This window comes from Ceratotherium simum, chromosome 33, assembly GCF_057802395.1.
Source record: "Ceratotherium simum simum isolate JZ-2026a chromosome 33, ASM5780239v1, whole genome shotgun sequence".
Taxonomy (NCBI): domain Eukaryota; kingdom Metazoa; phylum Chordata; class Mammalia; order Perissodactyla; family Rhinocerotidae; genus Ceratotherium; species Ceratotherium simum.
In genome coordinates, this window is record NC_141932.1 from 11,103,847 (window position 1) to 11,124,240 (window position 20,394).

A 20,394-nucleotide genomic window follows, 5' to 3' on the forward strand; every position below is an offset into this window, starting at 1 on the left:
TTTTGTGTGTCTGTCAGAAAGGATATGCTTTATTTAGGTTCTCCGCTTTGATTGTCTTTGCCTCCTTTGGACTATCAGCCTGACTCAGAGGTTTCTCTGGGATGTATCTTATGAATAAAATTTTCTGAACTGCTGTGGAAACTAGAACAGATACAATAATTTCCCTGATGGCTTTACCATGTAGTGGAATTTGGAGCATTGAAGTGCTATTATAGACAACATGAGGACAGTTAGGAAAGTGCTGGGGTTAGAACAAAGACCTGTGCTGGGGAAAGAGATTTTCCAAGTACACCATTTTTTTAAATTGCTAAAATTTTTATCGGGAGCTTACCATGTATCAAGTATTGTTCTTGGTTAACAAAATAGACAAAAATATCTTCACCCAGTATCACAGATCAGGTGTAGACTTGTTCTTGGGAGAGGGCAGTGAGGAAACATTGTCGAGGCAGGACCTCAGAGTTGGGCACAGACAGATAAAGAAGAGAGGGCAATGCTGAGAGATCTGTTTCTCCCTCCTCCAAGGCAAAGCTGGGGATGGAGGGAGGAAGAAACAAGGGGAAAAAAGAAGGAAAAAAAGAAGGAGAAAAGGAGTGAGGGAGGGAAGGAGGAAGAGAGAGAGACCCTTTTCAAATCTATGGAAGTGTGGACAGCCAGGCTAGAAGCTCTGGGTTGTCACTTCTCTTAGGAACAGATTGACTATTCGAATGCTCACAAAGCAGGTAGGGCAGTGCCTGGACACAGGCAAATACCCAGGGAACACTGATTGAGACTCGATTGTGGATTCTGGGTCGTCTCCTTGGATTCAATCTGGTCCCTGAATTTGCTGGCCTGTGTGGCTTTCAACAGCTCACCCGAGCCTCCTCTGTAACACGGGGACAGGGTTGACACTCTCAGTGTCACTGTGAGGGTTGAATGAGACAGAACACTTGAGGAATTGGTTCACAATAGATGCTGAGCAAATGTGTTAGTTCCCTAGTGCTGCTGTGACTACTTACCACAAACTGGGTGGCTTAAAACAGCAGAAATGTATTGTGTCACAGTGGTGGAGGCTGAAAGACCACAATCAAGGTTTCAGCAGGGACACATTCCCTCAGAAGGCTCTAGGGTAAAACCCTTCCTTCCCTCTTCCTGCTTCCGGTGGTTGCTGGCAAACTTTGGCCTTCCTTGCTTTGGAGCATCATAACTCCAATCTCTGCCTCTGTTGTCACATGACCTTCTTCCTTACATGTGTCTGTGTCCAAATTTCCCCTTTTGTATAAGGACAACAGTCACTGGATTTAGGGTCCACCAATGCAGTCTGACCTCATATTAACTTGATTACATCTGCAAAGACCCATCTCAAAATAAAATCACACTCACAGGTACCAAGCTTGTGAACGTCAATATATCATTTTTGGGGGGACACAATACAACCCACAACAGACGGCAAACGTTATCAGCACTATTGTACCCCTGATGTTCCCACTGTCCATCTCCAGTCCCTACCTTCCTCTTGAGCTCCAGACCACCCATCTCTCCAGCTGCCTGCTGGACGCTGGTCTCCATGGGGAGTCCCAGAGACCCTCGAGCTCCCAACATGAGACTCTGACCTCATTGTCTCCATCTCGGGCCCCCCCCCAACCCTTGAGAGAAATGAAAACAAGCCTGGACTCAGTCTTGTGCAAATACATTCACAGAAGCTTTATACGTAATAGTCAAAAAATGGAAGCAAACCAAATGTGCATCAACAGAAAAAGGGGTAAACCAAGTGTTATATACTGGAATCTTACTCAACAATAAAGGAACAAAATACTCATACTCACAACAGCATGGATGAATCTCAAAAACACCAATACTGAATGAAAAAAAACACATGAGTACAAACTGCATGATTCAAATTATATAAACCAAATGTATCATTGATAAGGTTCATTTTTTCCAAACCTTAATCCACTTGTTCTACCAAATTGCTAAGTCCTTCCTTTCCTAGATGAATAGACTGGGTGTAGTTCAGTGGATTCTCTATAGTGTGTGGGTCCGTTTATGGACTCTGTTCTGTCCACACCACACTCTCTTGATGACTCTAGCTTTATGTCTGCTGACTGGGTAACTTGAAATCAATATGGAGAAAATGGACCTCTCAACAATATTGTGTCTTCCCATCCATGAACATGGTATATTTCTTCATTCATGTGGATCTTTTTAAATTTCTGTCAGCAATATTCTGTATTTTTCAGTGTGGAGGTATTGCCTGTTTCAATTTTAAAAATGTTCCTTGGTGTCTTATGTTTCTTGCTGCTGTTATAAAGGGGCAGGGGTCCATCTGTAGGGAATTTTTAAAGCTTCATCCAATGCTTTGATTTCTTTCCATAGAAGCTAGTTCATGAAGTGACTGCTGTGATCTATTCCTGTCTTCGTCTGGGTGCTGTAGGAGAATTTGGGGATCATGTTGTTTCATTCATCAGATGGTCATGTGAGCATTTGGGAACCTCCTCACTCATTTGATCTGTCTCTATAGGGGAGACCATGAGCTGCTGCCTGGCTTTCCCATCTCAACCCGGAAGTTCACCTCCGGAGCTCGGCTTTCAAAGACAGAGGCAGATGAAGGCCTGGTGGGAGGACATTCCCGGAGAAGGGACCTGTGTGCAAGATCTGAGATCTGACACTGGTCCCCTCCAGAGTCAGGAGAAATTCCAAGCAGGACTTTTCTGTTCAAAGCATCAGGGTTCAGCACGTGTTCAGCATACACTTTGTGGCAGGTGCTGTGATAGAATTTGACTCCCAGAATTCTCACTATGAACTTGCAGGTGGGGCTTCTCATCCAGGTTTCACAGAGCAGGAAACTGAGGCAGAGAGGTAGGAGTTGGTCTGTCACTTACTTAGTCAAGAGGCAGAGTGTGGACTCAAACTCAAAACTCTTTGGTTCCAAAGTCTGTTCTCTTTACACTCTTTAGAGGGATTTTTAACTCTACAGCAATCAGCCCAGGACTTTTATTTGAACCACAGGAGCCATGATCCCTCAAGCCAGGGCTGAGTCTCTGCAGTTTCTCACTTGTGGATCTTGATCTCTGAGTACTCACTACCAGTGGCCTCCTGTTCCTGTGGGTCCCGAGGCTTCATGCCACAATAGCTGAAAGATGCATAATGGAGCTCTTCGTCCTCCCCTGAGCAGGGGGCAGCCACATCTGGGGGAGGGTGATCTGGGAAGCTTCCCTTCTGGGATTCAATCAGGGGACCCTGAGTGGAGGGAGAGAGAAGGGAGTCAGAGCAGAACAATAAGGACAGGATAAGACAGCAAGTGTCCAGGAGGGAAGCCCATGTATTCCTTCATCTATTTATCCCACATGCATTTTTCTTGACATGTCCTTTATTCATGCTTTCCTTGAATATTTAATCTTTAGAGAACACCTTATTGGGTGCTTGCTGTTCTCATGAACTTCCCACAACAACCCCATAAGGAAGATATTATCATTGTCTCCATTTTATACATATGAAAACTGCAATGATCAAGGTAAGCAGCATGCTCAAAGTCCCTGAGGAAGGGACCAGCCTGGTAGCATAGCAGTTAAATTCAGGCACTCTGCTTGGCACCCCTGGGTATGCAGGTTCAGATCCCCGGCACGGACCTATGCACCACTTAACAAGCCATGCCGTGGCTGGCGTCCCACATATAAAGTAGAGGAAGATGGGCACGGACGTTAGCCCAGGGCCAATCTTCCTCAGCAAAAAGAGGAGGACTGGCATCAGATGTTAGCTCAGGGCTGATCTTCCTCACTAGAAAAAAAAAGGCCCCTGAGGAAAACGAGGATCCAATCAAGTTCCTGCTGACCTCAAAGCCCGAGGCCCCCTCTGTGTGAGGCCCTGAGCTGGGTGCTGGATGTTCTCTGGTGGACATAGCAGACACAGACCCTGACATCTTGCAGCTTACTCTTTAATTGAGGGATGCAGCAAAATATGAGTTAAGCAAATAAATATCTAATTGTGAGTTATAATATGATGGACAGGAACTGGGTAAGTGAGAGAGGATTACAGGGCCTTGATGAAGGCATGACACCTGCCATTGGGAAGCTCACAGTTTGGTGGGAGGACAAGCAGTCAAAGAAATTATTTCCCTGCGATAGGATGAATAACAGCCTCTAAATGTGTCCAAGCCCTAATCCCCAGGAAACTCTGAATGTGTTACCTTACATGGCAAAAAGGACTTTGCAGATGGAATTAAATTACGGACATTGAGATGTGGAGATTCTCCTGAATTATTTGAGAGAGCCCCATATAACCACAAGGGCTTTGACAAGCAAAAGGAGAAGGCAGAGAGAGATTTGAAGACACTGTGCTTCTGGCCTTGAAGATGGAGGAAGGAGCCAAGAACCAAGGAAGGCAGGCACCCTCTAGAGGCTGTAAAAGGTAAGAAAAGGCATTTTCCCCCAGAGCCTCCAGAAGGAACTCAGCCCCGCCTGCCAATGCCTTCATTTTAGTCCAGTGAAACCCAGTTTGGACTTGTGACCTCCAGAACTGTAAGACAATAAATTGATGTTTTTGGAAGCCAATGAAGTTGTGGTGATTCATGACAGCAGCAACAAGAAAGTAACACAGACTCACATGGAGGAGAGTGACAAGTGCTGCCTGAGGAGCATCCTTCTTTGCTGCTCCTCTTGATAAGAGAACACTTCACCAGAATAGTTATTATTTTTGCCCCTCCCATTCTCTTCATTATTCAAATTAAGATTCACACACACACACACACACACACACACACAACCACTTCCCGACACTGCTGTTATCAAGCACCCCAGTGACCTCTGCTGGTGAAATCCAAATATCCATCTTTCAGTCCTCACCTCTCTGGACTTTGCAGCAGCAGGTGACCTGACTGCACACCTGCCCTAAAGGAAAGCCCCTTTAGACTTAATTACAAGACATCACACTTTCTGGGTCCATTAACGTCGCTGGAAGCCCCCTTGCTGGATGCTCCCCATCTCCCTGCCCCTAAATATCAGAGCAGCCCCGGACTCTTTCCTTCTTCAACTTTGTTTCGTGATCTCATCCACTACACTGGCTTCATCTCATCTAATAGGTTGATGACTCCCAAATCCGTACCCCCATCTCCTCCTCTCTGGAAAGAATTTGATCCAATGGTATACTTGAAATGCCCATTCCCTGTCAAAACAAACAGAAAACTCAACATATTCACACTGAACTTCTCCTTTTCTCCCCCAAATCTCTTCCTCCAATCATCTCAACCACAGTGATTGGTGCCTGCATTTTTCCGGCTGCTCAGTGAGAAATCTAGGAGTCATCCTTGACCCCTTTCTGTCGCTCACACCACACTCCCAATCCATTAGCAACTCTCAGTAGCCGTAACTTCAGAATTCACCCAGAATCCTATCAAGCCGCACTCTCATGCCATCCTGGCTGCAGCCACCATCATCTCCTGCCTGAAATGTTTCACCAGTCCCTTTTCTAACTTCTCTGATACACACAGTCTCTCTGTGCACAGCAGCCAGAGGGATCCTGTGAAAATGAAAAGGGGATCAGGTTCCTCTTCTGCCCAAAAGTCTCCAGATGCCCACAGTGTCCTGTGTGTGCAGACGTGATGTACACACACGCTGACCTCCCCAAACTCATTTCCTTCTTGTTGGCCCTGCCTCCCTCTGTCTGATCACATGGACGTCCTTCCTGCTCCTCACTCACTGGTCAGCCTCCTGTGTCTGACTGTTTTCACCTGCTGTTCCCTTTGCCTGGTGGGCTCTTGGATCACACAGTCAAATTGCAAACTCTTGATCCTCCTTAATGCCTTTGTGCAAACATCACTAACAAAACCACAAGCCAACCTACGGAATGGGAGAGAATATCTGCAAATCATGTAACAGATAAGGGGTTAACATCCAGAATATATAAAGAACTCCCACAAATCAACAACAACCACAAAAATACACCCGTTAAAAAATGAGCGCAGAACTTGAATTAGACATTTCCCCAAAGAATATATACAAATGGCCAATAAGCATTTGGAAAGATACTCAACATCACTAATCATTGGAGAAGTGCAAATCAAAACTACAATGAGATATCACCTCACACTCATTAGAATGACAACTATAAAAAAAATGTGTTGGTGAGGATGTGGAGAAATTTGAACCCTTGTGCACTGTTGCTGGAAATGTAAAATGGTGCAGCCACTAGGGAAAACAGTACTGAGGTTTCTCAAAATATTAAAAATGAAATTGCCATATGATTCAGCAATTCCACTTAGGAGTATTATCCAAATGAACTCAAAGCAGAACCTCCAAGAGATGTTTGCACACTCACGTTCCCTGCAACATTATTCACAGTAGCCAAGAAGTGGAAGCAACTCCAATATCCAGTGACGGATGGATGGATAAAGAAAATGTGGTGTATACATAGATTGGGATATTATTCAATCTATTGGGATATTTAAAATGAAGGAAATCCTGTCACATGCTGCAACATAGATGAACCTTGAGGACAGTATGCTAAGTGACATAAACCAGTCACAGAAAGACAAATACTGCATAATTCCACTAATATGGGGTGTCTAGAGTAGTCAAGCCCATGGAGACAGAAAGTAGAAGGGTGGTTTCAGGGGCTGGGGTGGTGGGGGAAGTTGGTAGTCAACAAGTACAGAGTTTCAGTTTTGCAAGATGGAAATGTTCTAGAGATGTGTTTCACAACTGTGCACTTAAGAATCGTTATGATGGTAAATTTGTTATGAAATTTTCACTACAAGAAATAAATAAATCCCAAGAGCACTCCACAAGCCATCTCCTCAACACTGTCTCTTCTCTGTACCCTGCATTTTCCCCAAAGCACACGTCTATCTTGCACATTCTATTCACTTATTTGTTGTCAGCTTGTTTTTTTTTTTTTTTTTACTAGTTTGATTATCACCCTCTGTCTAGAAAACAACTTCTTTGAGCCAAGATTTTAGATATTTTTCATGATGGGTCTCTGCCACCTACAGTGCTCGTCACTCAGTAGGTGCTCAATAACATTTCCTGGAGGAATTAATGAATGAAAAGATGCATGTTACCCTGCTGTCAAAACTTTCCAAAAGCCCCCAGTCACACTCCAAATGCAATAAATAAGTGAAAAGTGTGACATGTCCATCGGAGCATGGAGGATGAACAGGAATGAATGAGTGGAAAGGGGGAGGGAAGAGCTTTAGAGGTGGAACAGCCCATGCAGACACCCAGAGGCACAAGTAACCTTGTTCTGGTTGATGACGATGAAAAGTTCAGTGTGGTTGGAGTGTGAGTGGGAGGTGGGGGGAGTAGATGAAGTGGCCTGGACAGTGGGGCTGGGATCAGGGTGAGGCAAGTGAGGGTCTCGCCCAAAATGAAAAATTAAAATGGGAGCCAAAATCCTCAGTAATTGAGATTAACAGTATTTGAATACAAGATTTTTTAAATCAAAATGAATGCAAAAAATCCCATGCAGAACAAAATTCAATACTTTAAATAACCCAGGATTAGTAAGGGTACCCTTCTGGAATAACTGGAGCCTGAGGCAGAGGAAAAAAATGTGTGCCCCCATATAGGAGATTTTATGTATTTTAATGGTCAATTTTCTCAAAATATTAAAATGATTGAAATATTACAGAAAACCTGAAAATGCGTATTAAAACATTATTGTAAGTTTCAAAGGTTTTATGTGGACCCGAATGAGAATTTATTACAATTTTAATTTCATGCGTTTACTGGAAGCAAACACAGGCAGAATATTTTCAAAATCTCCTTCTCTGTCTCTCTCGTTTTCAACTGAGAATGCTGCCACGTGTGACAATGTCTCTTGACCACGTTATGATCTTATATTATTATTAACTAACTTCCTTATACTCATCCTACCATTATTTAGATTTTTGATATTTCACTCATCGTGGATTTTTTTCATTAATTCTGATTTTTGAAAATTACTGCATTAAAGTAGTACCTCGATTGCTGAGATTTTGGACACGTTTCTAAGTTTTGTGTCTCAAACTAGTGCCTCACTCTCCTCACCCTAACCCCGGGCCTTCTGGAGATGTAGGTGCTAAGAGGCCAGAATACGCAGGGCTGTGGGCCGAGGAGTTGGATCTTCATTCTCTAGGTCAGGGGTCAGCAAACTACATACAGCCCTGTGTCAAATCCAGCCCACAGCCTGTGTTTGTACATAAAGTTTTATGGGAACATAGTCATGCTCATTCATTTATTTATGGTCTAAGGCTGCATTCATGCTGCAAAAGCCGAGTTAAGTGGTTGCAACACAGATTCTATGGCCCAAAAAGCCAAAAATCTTTATTCTCTGGCCCTTGATAGAAAAACTTTGCCGGCCTCTGCTGTAGATGATTGGGGCAAACAGATGTTCAAACTCAGATGAACTGAACAATGATGGCTTTTAGATGATCACTCTGTTTAGGGCAAGGGAGATGAGGGGAAGGGAGATGAGGGGTCCAGGAAAGATATCCTAAAGCCTGAGCAATGACGGGGGTCAAGATGGAGAGAGGGAGGGGCCGGCCCGGTGGGGCAAGCGGTTAAGTGCGCGCGCTCCGCTGCGGCCGCCCTGGGTTCGCTGGTTCGGATCCCGGGCGCGCACCGACGCACTGCTTGGCAAGCCATGCTGTGGCGGCGTCCCATATAAAGTGGAGGAAGATTGGCACAGATGTTAGCCCAGGGCCGTCTTCCTCAGCAAAAAAAAGAGGAGGATTGGCAGATGTTAGCACAGGGCTGATCTCCTCACACACAAAAAAAAAAAAAAAAAAAAGATGGAGAGAGGGAGACTGGTGCTAGCTGTTTCTAGGAGGAAAGTAGACAAGACGTGGTGAATTTTTGGCTGTAGCAGAAGAAAGGGAGGATAGAGAGAAGGTGACTCCTCCATGCCTGGCCTGAAGGGAAGAGGAGGGGCTGTCATGCTGTCAGCAAGATGAGGATCCGACTTGAAGGGATGATGAGGAGGAGATAAGGAGAGGAACTTTGGCCATACTGAGCGGGATAATCCAGGGAGTCACCCTGGGAGAGGTGTCCAGGCACAATGCTGGATGGAGAGAAGTCCAAGTAACTCACCTGAGAGACTGACCCCATGACAGTGTTTGCACACTCCATGCCCGCGTCACCCACATCCTCTGCTGGTCTAGCCGCTTTCTTCCTTCGGGACCTCACTCTGAGTGAAGAGACCAGAGAGCCTTTCAGTCTGGCCAGCTCAGGGTGCCGTGGGCAGACTGACCCCTCCTCTGTTCTCTCTTAGGGGCTGGAGGGGTGACTGAGGTGGGAGAGGGGCGGTCCTGTCCCAGACACCCCATGGTTGAGAACAGGCTCCCCCCTCCTGGACCGTGGGGCCTAGGATTTGTGTCAGACTCACCCAGGTGCTGGGACCTCCTTCCTGCCCTTGATTCAGGCTCTGGACCCACCCATCCCCCAGTTCTGTTTTCAGGGATCCGTGCCTGCCTGTCCATCCCACCCCAGGGCTCTCCCTCCCTCCCCAGGTCCCTGCTCACATGATGACGATGACGCAGAAGGACAGGAAGAGCAGGGCTGTAGCACCTGCTCCCCCCACAGCCCCCAGCACCACTCCTGATAAAGGCCACGCTTTTCCTGCAGAGGATTAGGTTATTAGCGATTCCCCTCTGAGAACTCGGTCTCTTCTCCTCCCACTCCCTGTAGGACCCCACACGTCTGTGTTCAGACCACTTTGCCATGAGCAAGAACAGGCTCAGGGGCTGCAGGTGCAGGTTAGGGTGAGGAGAGTAAGGCGTACATGAGCTGAGTTGCAGCCTGTCTTTAATTAAAATGTTGTCATTTTGTTCTTTGTGGAGTTTATTTTGTATTTTTAAAATACTTTTTTAAATACTCTATTGCAATATTATTGCTCTTGATTCCTGAGGATTTTCCGTTCTCCTTAAGTTTTATGGTGAAGAGGAGAAACTCACTCAACTGACACTCGTCCCAACCCCCAAAGAAAGGGTCTTGTGTCCGCAGACACACCTTTCCAGGCCCCAGCCCCTCTCCTCCAAGACCCACTTCCTACCCTGGCTCCCACTCCAGCCCTCGCCCCACCCCACAGCCCTGGCCTGGCAGGAAGACAACAGTGACCCTCTGTGTCCCAGGGAATTTCCAGGCCTCACAACCCAGCACAAATCAGAGCTGAGCTCCCCTCTGAAGCTCAGTGGGCTTCTGGCTGGACTGTGGGGTGGGGTGGGTGCTGTCCTCCTCCTCCAGCCCCTCCCCCATCCACCGGTGCACTCACTCTGCAGAGAGAGGCTCAGGGAGACGTGCAGGGAGCCCCGAGGGTGCTGAGCTTGGCAGGTGAATTTACCTTCATGCCTCGACTCCACTCGGGGCAAATCCAGGACCCCAGGGTTGAAGGGCTGTGAGGGGCTCAGGGTCTGGCTTCCATGGGCCCAGCTCAGCCTGGCTGGGGGGTTGATGTCGACAACACAGACCAGATGCAGGGACTGGCCCTCCAGGACTGAAAGAGATGACCCGTTCTTCAGGGCTGTGGGTGCTGGAGAAGAAGAGACAGAGGGTCAGAGAGGCAAAGAAATGAAGAGAAAGAAAAAGGATGCAGAAGCAGAACTGATGAGAAGGACAGACACGCAGACATAATTTGAAGTGCAGGAAAATGCACACTTTGACCCCTCACTGGTGGAATGTAAACTTGTCCACCCTCCGTGAAGAGCAACTTGTCCATATCTCTCAAAATTAGAAAGAACATATGAAGCAGCTATTTTTTGCCTTTGGGAACTTATCCCACAGACATACACACACACACACGCACGCACACTTGTGAAAGCAGAAACAAGAGTATTTGTTGCAGTGTTTCTGTTAGTAGAATAAAGTGAATGCCATGGTTTTCCACTAGGGGAAGATGTGTACAGAATGAGATCCACCCAGACCATGGAATACTGCACAGTCACGGAGCAGATGAGGACTGTCTACACTACTGATGTCAAAGGACTCCTGAGATCCTTTAGCCGAACAAACCAAGGCTCAGAGCAGCCTGTGGACACAGGTCACTTCCTGGGAGGGGACTGGGCATCTGAGGACAGATTCTGCTGTGTATTTTGAATTTTTGACATATGAATATATTACCTCTTCAAAAATGCTTAAGCAATTGTCAGAGAAAATAAAAAGATGAACCTGGAGGAGTCCTCAGCAGATGGGTGATAAGAGGCCTCAAGAGGTGGGCTCTGCTGTGTGAATGTTGCCCTGTTCTCCTTGTGGAGCTGAGAGGAGGGTTGGACAAGGCTGAGGGGAGTGAGGGGGCGATGGGGACAGCTGCTCACAGCTCCTTCCTACCTGCGCTGTTTCCTTGGAAGACAGTGACGGTCAAGTTCTGTGGAAAGTCAGGAACAGAAAGACAAGGTGGCCCCGCATCAGTGGTGAGGGCTGGGTGGACATAGGCCTCTGGCCCCAGGAGCCTCATCGGAAGGGGAAAGTGGAGGTGGGCGACCGCTTGATCCCCTCCCAGCCTGGACTCTGGAATCTACCACCAGTGTCTGAGACCCTGACTCCCCCATCCCCACTGCCCACGGGACCACATCAGGGACCCGGGCGTCCTGGCCCAGCACTCACAGGTGACGTTGAGCTGCATGGTCCTTTCCATAGTCACACCAGCTGCAGGGAACTTCACCTAACAGGTGAGGCTGGTGCCGTGGTCCTGGGGCTGTGGGGTGAGGGTGAGCACTGAGGAGAGGATAGTCCTGGGGCCCAGGGAGGTAAGGGCAGCTGATGTCCAGGAGAAGATGGGGGGTGTGCCCCCCTCACAAGCCCAGGGCACAGAGCAGGTCAGGTTCCTGGGGCGGCCAGACTCCAGGGTCTCCGGGATGAGGATGTCTGGTGTGTGGGTCAGGGCTGGTGAGGAGAGAGGGAGACACAGGGATCAGGAGGGACGGTCTGAGGAGCGGCCCTGAGAGAAGACTTAGGCTTTGACCCAGCTCCTCCCTCTGAGCGCAAACCTGTTTTACCCTCAACCACCTCACAGGATAGAGAGTCGCCTCCCTGCTCTGCCCCAGGACTCCCATGTCATTTCCCTGTGGCGATTCCGGGAGCCAGCGTCTTACCTGTCACATGCACAGAGAGCTGGTTACTTGTGTAAGAATATTTCACAAAACTTCCTCTCTCCACTCGAAAATAGTATTTTCCATCATCTGTCCTCCTGGCGTCTCTGATGTCCAAGGAGCAGTTGTATCTCCAGGGGTCCCCAAGGAGGCGGAATCGGCCCCGAGTCTCCTCCTGCACTTCTCGATATGGGTTGTTTGTGGCCACTAATGCAGCTCGGTCTGTTTTGGCCCCTTCCCGGAACCAGTAGCCGTGAGGTGGGGTAGGGTCAGTCCAACCAATCCAGTGGTCGGAGAAATTGCAGGGCACAAACACACACAGGCCCTCCTGCACCGTCATTGACTCCTGCACTTGCAGCCAGTAATACTTCTCCAACTCTTTCTGGCCCTCAGCCCCCTCCCTCCACCAGAGCAGGGCCAGAAGCAGCAGCAGCAGCATGTCTGGGCTTGGCGGTGCCAGGTTCCCCGAGAAAGTCCATTTCTTAAGATTCTTTCTCAGGAACTAAAAGTTGCAGATTTAGAGGAAGCTCAATAGGAAGATGAGAGTGAGGTCAGAACAGTGACCCTGCTCAGAGGAGGAACTTCACATCCAGACACCGTTGGGGCAGGGACAGCCCTTGCAGTCAACCATCGACCTCCCACGTCCACTCCTGGGACCCTGCTCAGAATGATGAGAGCCTCACCCAAAATCACACTCCATCCAGGGCGTGATCCCCGTCTCTTGCCTCCTTGTGGATCCCATTTCCCACACTGATCATTTTCTGCCAAGTGAAAATTGGTGCCTTCTGGACAGAACCCCTGAGTCTGTCTGTGGAGGTCATTCCAGCCAGGGGTGGGACTCAGGGAACCAAGGTATAAGGGAGACCAACTGACTTCCTTCTCTCAGCATCCACATAGTGGGCATCCCCATTCTGCTCATGAGGTCATACACCAGCCCTGGACGCAGCCCTGAGTCACTGCCCAGTGGGGAGACAATAGGTGTCTGGGCACCTGGAACTCCCTCTGACAGGGGTTGCAATGGGGGACACACAGGCAGTGTGGGGTGTCGCCCTCCCTGCAGGTTGGAGGTTGTGTCTCAGGAGGACGGGCAGAGGGGACACTCAGACGGTAGAGGCCAGGATTCCGTGTGTTAGCGCAAGCCGCATACGTCAAGGGGATCTCAGCCCACAGGACGCCTGGGAAACTGAGGCTGTGATTCTCTGTACCATGGGTTTGGAAAGGAATAAAGTGCAGGACGGAAGGGGCAGATTTTGAAAGGGATAGAAACTTTCCCCTTTGTGGGGGCTGTTTGGGCACCAGGACAGATTATTTCATCGCTGGTGTCTCACAGGACCACGCTTCTCCTCATTGCTCCAGAGCATGGTGAGGTCTGCCGACTTCTGAGTCGTTGCCTGAGCAGGTTCTGCTGTCAGCATGCAGGTGTTCGGGAGACACAGAGCAAGTAACGCCAGCCTGGGGGGCATCCACCCTCAAGGATGGTGAAGATTTCATAAGAGAGGAGACATGAGCCTGAATTCACAGAAGGTTATTTTTAACCATGTGGTTGGGGCTGAGAGGAAGTGGTGGGAATCCTGTGAGGTGGTGCCTCATCAGACCAATGTGGGTTTTCTTGAAACATTTTTTGGGGAAACATAAGACACATACAGTGAAGTTCCCCCACAATAACAGCTCAGTGATTCACCAAAAAAATGAACATCCTCCAACAAGTAGAAACTTGGGAACACCCAGGACCTCTCCTGTGGTCCCCCTCCCTATCCCCACACCACACACCCACAAGGAGCCCCAGCCTCACTGTAATGTCATTTGTTTCCTTGCTTTTCTCTGTGGTTTTATCATCTGAACATGCTGCCTTTAACACTATGGCTTTGCACATCTTTATCTTAAGACATAGAAATATACATAGAAAAATTACAGTCTGTGTTCTTCTATTCAACTTCATGAATCTGTCCATCCCATATTATCCCCTTCCCAGAACTATCACCCGAAACCTAGAGCAGTGTCAGTGCCATGATCATGGACAAGGAAGGTGCGGGGTTGGAGCCTGCATAGAACCTCTCACACCATCACCATTTCCTGCATATTCAGTTGGAATCTCATCCTGCAGCCCCATCCTCCTCCTGGGCTCCCCTGTCTTGGCCACTCATTCTCTCCCCGCAGGGGCAGCTGCAGTATCTGTGGTTAGAAGGGCCTGGCCATGCCGATCTTGTTCCCATTGTTCCCAATTTGCAAAGAAAAGCAGAAGAATTGGAAGGAGAGACATGGGGAAGTACAAGAAACGAACTGTGTGCAAAAGAGGAAGTATGACTCACAGGCCATCAGAACTGAGGAGGCTTCTAGCCTTATTTCTCCAATTTTCAGAAGAAGACAGTGATATACAGAGGAAGCAAGTCAATTGCCCAAATCACACAGGTGCCGTGCCTCATGCACTATTCTCTGCACTGGGACCCACTTCATCAATCTGTGTCAGCCCAGGTTTCCTTGGGTTGGAAGGCAGGAAGTTTATGTTAATCCTGAAGGTAAAATTTTCAACTCATCCCAAGAGGGGAGGGAGTAGATTTCATTCATTCATTCTTTCTTTCATTCATTCAACAATCATATAAACCATGCCTTCAGGTTTCTAGTAAGAGGGGTGAATATGACAGGTCTAGCCCTTGCCTTTGAGGAGAGCACCATCTGGTAGGGAGACAGGTTACCTGATGAATCCAGTGCCATAGGATAGGCGGCTGTGATGGGGAAGCAGACCTGGGGTGGGTGGAGCTCTTTCTCTTCTGGACTGGAAGGTGAGTCTCAGGGAGGACTGGGCCAAGTAGACATGGTAGAGACTCTCAGGGAGTCATGAGGGATGTGAATTCCGCAGGTGAGGCTGGTACCCTGAGAGTTGCCGGACTCTCAGATATTATCTTCTCAATACCACTCACTCCCATACTGTGCTGGAGATCTTCCGCCAGCTACCAAGGTCTGCCTTCTGAATGTGTCCAACCACACCTTTGCCCCAGCCGACCTGAGACCACCACACTAGGGGGCGCTCCTTCTGCCCAGGACTTACCTGGCTCCTGGGGATTCCTTAGGAAAGGGCAATGGTGCTGTCCGTGGTGCTGATTCAGAGCTGGGTGTTGACTTTGGAGATTTCTGCAGCTCTATGGAGGGTCCTGATCACACAGCACAGGGACCTTATATCTGGAGTCAGGAGGGTCAAGACATCAGATGTGCTGGGGAGGGCTCAGGTCTACCATGGAGGAGGGAGTAGACAGGGGGAAATTCCTCTGTTTCTCCTCCTTTTCCTTCTGTCCACCCTCAGGAATGTCCTATGAATAGTGTCAGGCTGTTGTCACCGGTCCAAGGGCAGAAAAGGTGAAGGTTTTTGTCCTGCAACTTTGCATATCTGTTCCCATTTCATTTTCCCAACGTGCCTAACAGAGAGGGATGTTCCCCTCATCAAGTGGAAGAGGCAGCTTAAATTCAGACAGGTGAGTAGCTGTAGCAACTAGTCACCAAAGACAATACCAAACAATCCAGACCCTCCTTTATACAAACATGGCCCTCCTCTCCTTACAAGACGGAGTTGGTTATTATTATCTCCTCTTCTTGAACCTAGACTGGTCCCATGACTGCTTTGACCAATAGAATGTGGCGAACAAGATATTCTGAGACTCATATTGCTCAGACATTAAGACTGCCTGGCAGGTTCCACTCCCGCCTCATGGATTTCTGGGCATCGGTGTAAGCAATCGTGGGGGATCTGATGGAGAGATGCTACATAGAGGAACGCTGAGGGGTAAGATGTCTAGCCTCAGTCACTGCCACCATCCCAATGCTACTACCTGAAAGAGCCCAAAGCAAATCTAGGGGTGAAACTGCCCAGCTGGGCTCTGGCCAATTTACAGAACAATGAGAATAAACAATAAACAATAGAATAAAATAATTGCTTGGGCCACTGTGTTTTAGGCTGATTTGATGTGCAGGGTGAGATAACTAAACAGCAGCCACGCAAATCATAGCTAATAAGGAAAAGGTTAAGTTGAAAGTTTACTCATCTGATGGATTTTTCCATTTACTGTATTTAAAGGATGACTTTTAAACGGTTATTTGAAAGCTTCAGTGAACATACCCTTGGAGAATTTGCCAAGCCGGAACTACGTTTCCCAGCATCCCCTTCCCTCTTTGCTTGCAGGTTAAAGTTGGCCACAAGAGAAGGGAGAAGTGGAAGCTGCAGCCACCGGGCTCTGAGGGTCAGTGGAGGGGCAGGTGCTATGAAGACCTCGCACATCATCACTGATATTTGGCTCACCCTCCTGGAGTGACGTAACAGCTGCTCAACTGCTGGGAGGCTGGGAGGGGTAGGGGAAAACCACTGGCTGGATTTCGGGGGACAAGGACCACCAAGCCTCAGTACATGGATTGGTGACCCAGGTGGACACAGGTGGCCTAGAGAGTCTTTTACAGTGACATGCAAAGGATCCAGGAGAAGAGCATCCCTAGTATTTCTTTCCCACTAAGACATGTCCCAGGATCTCTTTGACCTGACAACCTGGGCCATTTGCCTACTCATAGGATCCCCATCTTCCCCAGGGCAAAGGGCAGGAAATGGCCCATCTCAGTATTCAGAATGCCCAGTGCCAAGCTGTGTGTCTGTCTGTCTTTCTGTGTGTGTGTGCTAACCATTAGCCTCTGAGGCCAGTATGATGGCTAATTTTATGTGTCAACTTGACTGGGCTGTGTAATGCCCAGGTTAAATATTATTTGTGCATGTGTCTGTGAGGCTGTTTCCAGATGACATTGGCTTTTAACGTGGTGACCTCAGTAAAAAAGATTTCCCTCCCAAATGGGAGTGGGCACCATCCAATCCTTTGAGGCACTGAATAGAAGAGAAAGCAGTGCAAGTCAAATTTCCAGAGAAATGTTCCTAAGTAAATTTCCAAGGTGGGGTCTCCTTCTCACAAGTCAGATTTCCATAGTAACTGGATTCCAGCATTCCTGAGAAATGCATCTCACCTGGTTAGGTCATGGCTAGGGAAGTGAAAGGGGCTGACGTCTTTTTCTGGAGGGGGACGCTCAGTGTTGGAGCCTCCCAGGGGGCTGTGGGCCTCCCATTAACTTGGATGGAGAAAAGACTTCTTTTCTGGGACTTACACTTCCTGTCACATTCAGGAACAGTTTCTCATTTTGTAACTGTTTTTCATGTAATAAATGTGAGTAATGGAATCAACTTCACCCTCAATCCCCACCATGGACCCCTCTGGCTCCTGGTCCTCTCACCTTCCTACAGCATGGACTACAGCCACACTACCAACAACAGAAGTGTCTCTTGAACCACAAATGCCAGCCACTGCCCTGGGACAGTCTGGTCACCAGGGTCCCTCAGTATGGGAAGAACGGCTTGGGAAAAATAAGAGTAAACTACAACAGGAAGTGAGTGAATGAGAACAGGATAGTAATTGTGCACATAAGTGCAAGTTCAGACCCACAGCTGCCAGAGATGCGGAAGATCTTGGAGATCAGCTATCACCACTTCCTTACTCTGCAGAACTCAATATAGGTCTAGAGAAAGCAAAAGACTTCCAAAAGTGATACGGGCTGATGTGACTTTCATACTCTAAAGTGCTATGAAAAGTTGGAACTTTTTCTGCCCTGCACATTGGGATGAACTTGTCATTGATCTTTTTCCCTGGAAAATAATGTTTCCCACTGAATCAATTCCTTTATGGACACGGGGCTATTTGGGTTTTTCACTTTGTCCTGAGATGGTTTCAGTAAAATATACATTTTTTTATAATTTTTAGGTGTCATCTAAATTTTAAAATGAATCAGCATATATTTGTGTGAAGTATCCTCATATATTGTTTTTAAAGTAAAAGACATTGAAGCAAATATACATATTGCAAGCTGTTCTGATTATAAAGACATGCTTGATCAATTTTCCTAATGGTGACATTCCCAGAATAACCATCTAGATTAAGAAGCGTCACCAATGTCCATTCCTAGTTAGTCACGCCCACCCGAAAAAAAGAATCACTGTTGACTTCTATCATCATTGATTAGTTTTATTTGTTTTTAATTTTTACATAGTTGGGAACTTCCAGACTGCATTCATCGTTGTCTGACCCCTTTGCTCTGTCTTTTGCTGTCAGATTTACCTACACAGCAGCAATTAATTCATTCTCAATGCTGAAACAATTCCATTGTGTGCATATACTGTACACTCTGTAATCTGTCTACCTTTGATGGATGTTTGGGCTGTTTCCAGTCTGGATCTCTGACGAAGATTGGTGCCACAAAAGTGGTGCTTTAGGTATGTATGTGCACTTTTGATGGGTGTATTTTGTAGAGTGGCCTTTCTTGGTAATAGAGTATGTGCATATTCAGTTTTAGTAAGTATTGCCAAACAGTTTCGAAAGTGTTTATAATATTTACATTTCAATAACGAGTATATGAGAGTTCTGGTAATTTCAGTTCCTGACTATACTTGATATATCCAATTGTTTCCTTCGTCAGTTTTGGGTCTGCTTTCATTTTAATCATGCTGGAGATTACTGGAATTAATTGTGGGTTTATTTTGCATTTCCTTGACGACTCCTGAGGCTGAGGAACTTCTCATATTCTCATGGGGATTTGAGCATCTTCCTCTGTGAAGGACTTTAAGTCATTTGCACATTTTCCTATTTGGTTGTTGATCCTTTTCTTATCAATTTTCACAGGTACTTAAATATTCTGCATACAAGTTCTCTCTTGGAGATTTTTATTACAAATATCTTCTTCATGGCATCTTTTATCAAGAGTTTCTTAATTCTACCATAGTCAAGTTTATCAATCACTTCTGACATTGTTAGTAAATGTTTGCCCTGTTTAAGAAATGCTTGCATAGGCACAAATACACACACTGTCTTTTATGTTTACTAAAAAAAATCTAAAGTTTCCCTATTTACATTTATGTATCCAAACCACTAGCAATGGACTTTCCTGTTTTGTGCGATGTAGGTGTTATGATTCCTTTTTACCCATATGGATATCCAGTGGATCCAGCACTATTTCTCAAAAGGGCCATATTTCTCCCACTGCATTGAAGCATAGCTCTTGTCATAAATCAAGTAATTGTATATGTGTAGGTTTGATTCTGAACATTCTATCCTGCTCTACTCGTCTATCCTAGTAACAGCCCCACGTGACCTTAATTACTCTGGCTTTATAAGAGGTCTTAGTACCTTGTGGTATGAATATACTATAACTTATCTCTTTTTTATGATTTTTTGCCTCTTCTAGGTCCTTTCCAACAAAATAAGTCTATCTAGATAATGATTAGTTCTGCATTCCTTCTACTGGGCAAGAACACAGAGAGAGATCGTCTCTGAGAAACTGAGTCATAGGGAAGAGCAAAGCTAAAGGTGGAAAATAAACACTGAAAACCCCTTCTACAGACTAGTCATTATCCTCAGTAACGCCAGAGGAATTGAAGCTCTGGTGACTGAAGGTAACTACAGAAAACACAAAACCAAAATCCAGCTCAATTCTGACAGGACAGGTACAAATTCCCACATTAACATCCCAACAGAAGAGGCATGCCCGCTTCCAGGCATAAACACTGTTTACCTCAGTCTCTACTCTTCTACACACAGTGTCCAACATTCAATAAAACATTTGGAAATGCACAAAAAGCAAGATGTGTCAACCAACTTTCAAGAGTCAACGCAATCAACAGAAGAAGTCTCGGATATGAACCAGATGTTGGAACTATCAGAAAGGAACGTATAACATACCTATTATGATATTAAATGCTCTAGTGGAAAAGGTGGGCAAAATGCATGATCACATGGGTAATTTCAACAGAAAGATGAAAATTATACAAAGAGATAAATGGAAATGGTAGCAATTTTTTAAATTTGACAACATGAAGAATGCCCTTGATGGACTCAGTAGACTTGAAACAACCAAGGAAAGAAGCAGTAACTTGAAGATCAATTCATAGAAATCACCCAAACTGAAACTAAAACCTTCCGTAAGGTCATTGGAACAACATCATATCTTTACTTAACTTTTTCGTTAAAGAAGTACCAAAGAGAGAATAGAATAACAAACCTGTCACCTGTATTTAAGAATTATTCACCTTTCTCCTGTTCTATTAAGTGTCACTGTTTTTTCTTATTAAGTTCTACTGTACTGAAACACCTGAAAGGAATCTTCTTCTGTTTCTGGCATGGTAAGTGCTCCCAGACTGAGTTCTTTGGCTTGCACATCCTTGTATCTTTCTCCCCCCTTTCTGTTGTAGTATGTTTTATAGTGTTCATGTGATTACTCTTCATATTCTCATGCTTTACACAGGCAGTTTCTCCAGACAGTGTGTCTTTCTCCTTAACTCAGAGCTAGGGATT

The 20,394-nt window shown here is 46.5% G+C and overlaps 1 pseudogene across 1 annotated transcript; it reads right to left on the reverse strand.

Moving 5' to 3' along the window:
• Positions 1-1,656: 1,656 nt before the first annotated feature.
• LOC101408189 (sialic acid-binding Ig-like lectin 8) lies at positions 1,657-12,506 on the reverse strand (annotated as a pseudogene). Its single transcript, XR_015549430.1, has 6 exons — positions 12,035-12,506; positions 11,547-11,825; positions 10,288-10,476; positions 9,470-9,566; positions 9,039-9,135; positions 1,657-3,216 (listed from the first exon to the last, which is right to left on the reverse strand). The product of XR_015549430.1 is annotated as a sialic acid-binding Ig-like lectin 8 (transcript).
• Positions 12,507-20,394: the final 7,888 nt, after the last annotated feature.